The sequence below is a fragment of the Morone saxatilis genome, unplaced genomic scaffold (genome assembly GCF_004916995.1).
Source record: "Morone saxatilis isolate NCDOM2014 unplaced genomic scaffold, NCSU_SB_2.0 Contig14, whole genome shotgun sequence".
Taxonomy (NCBI): domain Eukaryota; kingdom Metazoa; phylum Chordata; class Actinopteri; family Moronidae; genus Morone; species Morone saxatilis.
In genome coordinates, this window is record NW_023339696.1 from 7,350,243 (window position 1) to 7,354,025 (window position 3,783).

Consider the following 3,783-nt stretch of genomic DNA (forward strand, 5'->3'; position numbering starts at 1 on the left):
TTGTTTCAAGTCTAAAACATTGACTGAGATAACATAGCTTACACAACTTCAAGTGAGTCAAGACTGCTGAATTATTTTTACAAAATAAGCCATTCTGGGTATAGGTTTACAGCACAATGAGTGTATACATTTTTAAAATAAGTTGCCTCCGAGGAAACAAGCCCATTGACTTTGGCAGTATTACAGCTATGCTCATGGAGTTATACAAGGCCACCTACCTGTACTTGAAAGAATATTGCATTAAACTAGGGAGGATAAGCGAGGGAGGAATATGGGATTGCAGTCGGAGGCAGAAGTGGGTGACAAAGATGGAGGAAGAGCAAAGCGTGTTCCTGTCCAGATGGAGCCTCTGTGGGGATTTTGGACCGTATGTATGTGTGTGAGCGTGTGTGCGGATGAAGAGTAACGATTCTGGTACACTGCCATGTGGAGGCTGAGTGGGTGGATTACCTTCTCTGGTTCAAAAGGGAAAGTGATGAGTAGGTGGATTTAAGGATTTTGATAGAAAGTAGTTATTATGATGACCGCAAAATGTCAAAATGCTTATGTCTAGTCTCAAAACTATTCTCACAAAATCTGAACCAATAATCCAAATATCAAAGTTAGAATTATTAAAATTTTAAAGAAATCAAACTAATTTTTTGATAGATATTCAAAGTATTTTCATTCTGTAATTACCTCTCTGTATAGTAGTTTTCATTCTTAGTGGTGGAGTCCGTCACTGTCGTGCAGGATTCAAATGACCTACCTATGAAACAATGGACAGTGCCATTCGTCACTGATTTGACACCTGTTATCTACAGTAACCACAAGTGTTTCTGCTGACCTCCTGTGGTTTACCTTATCACCTTGCTGCCTCCAGCACCCAGTGACATCACTGTTACATCACTGTACAGGTGTGAGCACATCTGACAACACCTAACAGGCTTGAAACCTTCAGGCAGAGAGGGCAGCAAAACACAGCTTTTCAGCCTGGTGTTAGGTTGTTCCAAATAAGAATCAGAACCACTTTTACTGGACAGGTAGTACAGGGAATTTGACTCCGATTTTACATTGCTCTCACAGATTAGGCATATATAAACAGGATAACAAGCCAGAGAAAGTAGACACAGACAACTATGTCTATTTTGTCTACTATATATATTTATGTGTGTGTATATATATACATATGTACATAGAAGTACTGTGAAGTAAAAATATGAAGTAAAATGCATTTTTCAGTTGCATTCTTTGCTTGAAGAGCACTTTGTTTTAAAATGAAATACACACACTGAAACAAAAATATGTTAATTACTTTCCCAGCAGAGCAACACTTCATTTTGTGAACAACAGACACTTCCTGGAGCTGCTCATTTGACATGGAGAAAAAAAACAGCTTCGAGGCTGAATATCTTTTAAAACCCAATGACTTTAAATTATACAGCTTTGAATCAGAAAAAGCCCCCCCATATCCAGATAAGAGCCAACAAATCTGGTCTCTAATTCCCTGTGAAGGAATCTTGATCACACTTGAACAGTCAAAGACAAGCAGAATAGAACATGCAGTGACATTATAAACTGTGGCGTAATGGACTTTTTAATCTTTCAGCATGAGTTAGTTTGTACTGTATGGCGTCCTGATAGTTAATTTTGTATGAGGCAAACTCTCTGCTTGTTAGTCCGCCCATTTCATGGATTATATGGGATTACAATCTATCCATTCCTAGATGGAACATTATGGATTAGATTGGTAATCCAACAGGGAATATCATCTTCTGGCTCTGGATGATATGTGTTAAATGGCAAAGGCGGCCAGCCTGTTGGTCAGAGGTTTTACAGGAACTAGAAGGTCACAGGTTAAATCCCTGCTCTACATCTCGTCCTGAGTGTCTTATGCCTTCGTCACTCAGTGCTGCAGGCTGCCACTGCAGTCTAAATTTTTATATTTCAGTGAGAAAAACAGACACCAGTTCCTAAGTGCGATCCCTTTGTTTGAGGTGCTAGATGAGAAAAAAATGGACTGAGAAGAAGCGATTTGAATTGATGTGTGAGAATCACACATTGAATTTGTGTCTCCTCCTACGTCTTTTCCGTTTGCTGCCTCTGAGCACAGAGAAAGAAATTAACACCCGTCAGCCTGCCAAAAGCAGTTAGAAAATAGCTGTGACTGGCAATTTTGTTAAAGCTACAGTACCATAGCAGGTGTGAGACACGTAACAAACACAAATAGTCTATAAGCCTGTTGCATATTGCATAAAACGGTTCAGATAGGTCCATTAAACAACCAGGTGCTGCACAGCCATGATTACAGTTTCTCACACGGACTACAGGCTACACCCTACTCACTAACAAGGTTAAGGGGCCTTTGACTGGGTTTAGATCTAAGTTGTGTGACACCAGCCAGCTGACTGTGACTGTCTGGCACGAGCAGGAGAGCCGGTCATGGACTTAAATTGTAAATCCATTACTGAAAGAGAGGATAGCGTGAACAAACGGCGCTCATTTGTGTCTTATCCTCTGGAACAGTTGAACAGATTGACTCACACTAATTAGGGATTACCGATATTGCTGTTTTGTTCTTCACCACTCAGTGCTGTACAGTATCTGTTGGTTGCTGTGCCTGGTGATCGGATATTTATCAGTCAAGAAAATAAATAAAGTAAAATTTTACAATAGTGTGCTGGTACACAGGCTCAAGAGAAAAACAAGAGTAAAAAAAATATGTTGACTTATGTCTTGAGGTGGAGAAGCATCTAAATGGGTTTATTTTTAAATTCCTACTCATAGCTATTTGTTTTTATAAATCTCCTGTATGCTTGCTCCCTTCAATTTCCCCCCAACATGTCTGTAAAAATGAATGAATTTGTGACAGCAACCTTGAAAAGTCAGAGCCTCGTGCCGTGCACTTGTCTCCTCTTTTGTCAGTTAGACGTGCTGAGGGTGTCTTGGCTGAAGAAACGGTTGAGAATTGGGACACGAAGAACACAAGGATTGAGTAAAGAGCAGGTGACATTCGACAAGGAGCGGAGGAGGGTGTGGGGTCTGAAGTAGAAATGCCACTGAAAGAAACAGAGAGGGAGTGCGAAGATGAGAGGAGGGTGAGAATGGAGGGTGACAGAGGTGGGGAGAATGAAGGCAGAGTGAGAATTGAATGTGTCTATTTTAATATACTGTACTATACAAAATGGAGACATGGAGATTACACAGTACAGGAATACAATAAGATAACCACTTTAATGCAACCCAATAAAATAGATCACCATTTTTGGAAGCTTACAGTGCTGAATACGATATATTTTTTTGTTCATATAGGAATTTATGTAAGACATATATTGAAATTATGATTTTAAAAGAAGAGTTAAACATTTTGGAAAATACCCTTGATCTCTTTCTCGCTATGACTCAGATGAGAAGACTGATAGCACTCACAGGTGTTCCTTTAAATATCATGCTTCGGCTAAAGCAGCTGGTTAGCTTAGCTTAACATAAAAACTGCAAACCGAGGGATACAGTCCAAACGACGGATTCAGCATTTAACGCTAAATCTGACAAGACTGAAACCACTGACAAAATCTGCCGCTTTTACTAGTGGAGCTCCTCACTGGTGACTGAGAGTGCTGTCAGCTCAGCTTTGATGCACAGTATGTTAAAAGAACATAAAAAGACAATGAAAGGGGTACCTGGTTAGCTCAGTTGGTAGAGCTGGCCACCCATGTACTGAGGCTGAGTCCTTGCTGCAGTGGCCCAGGGTACAAATCCGACCTGCGGCCCAGCGCATGTCATCCCCTCTCTCTCTACCCCCCT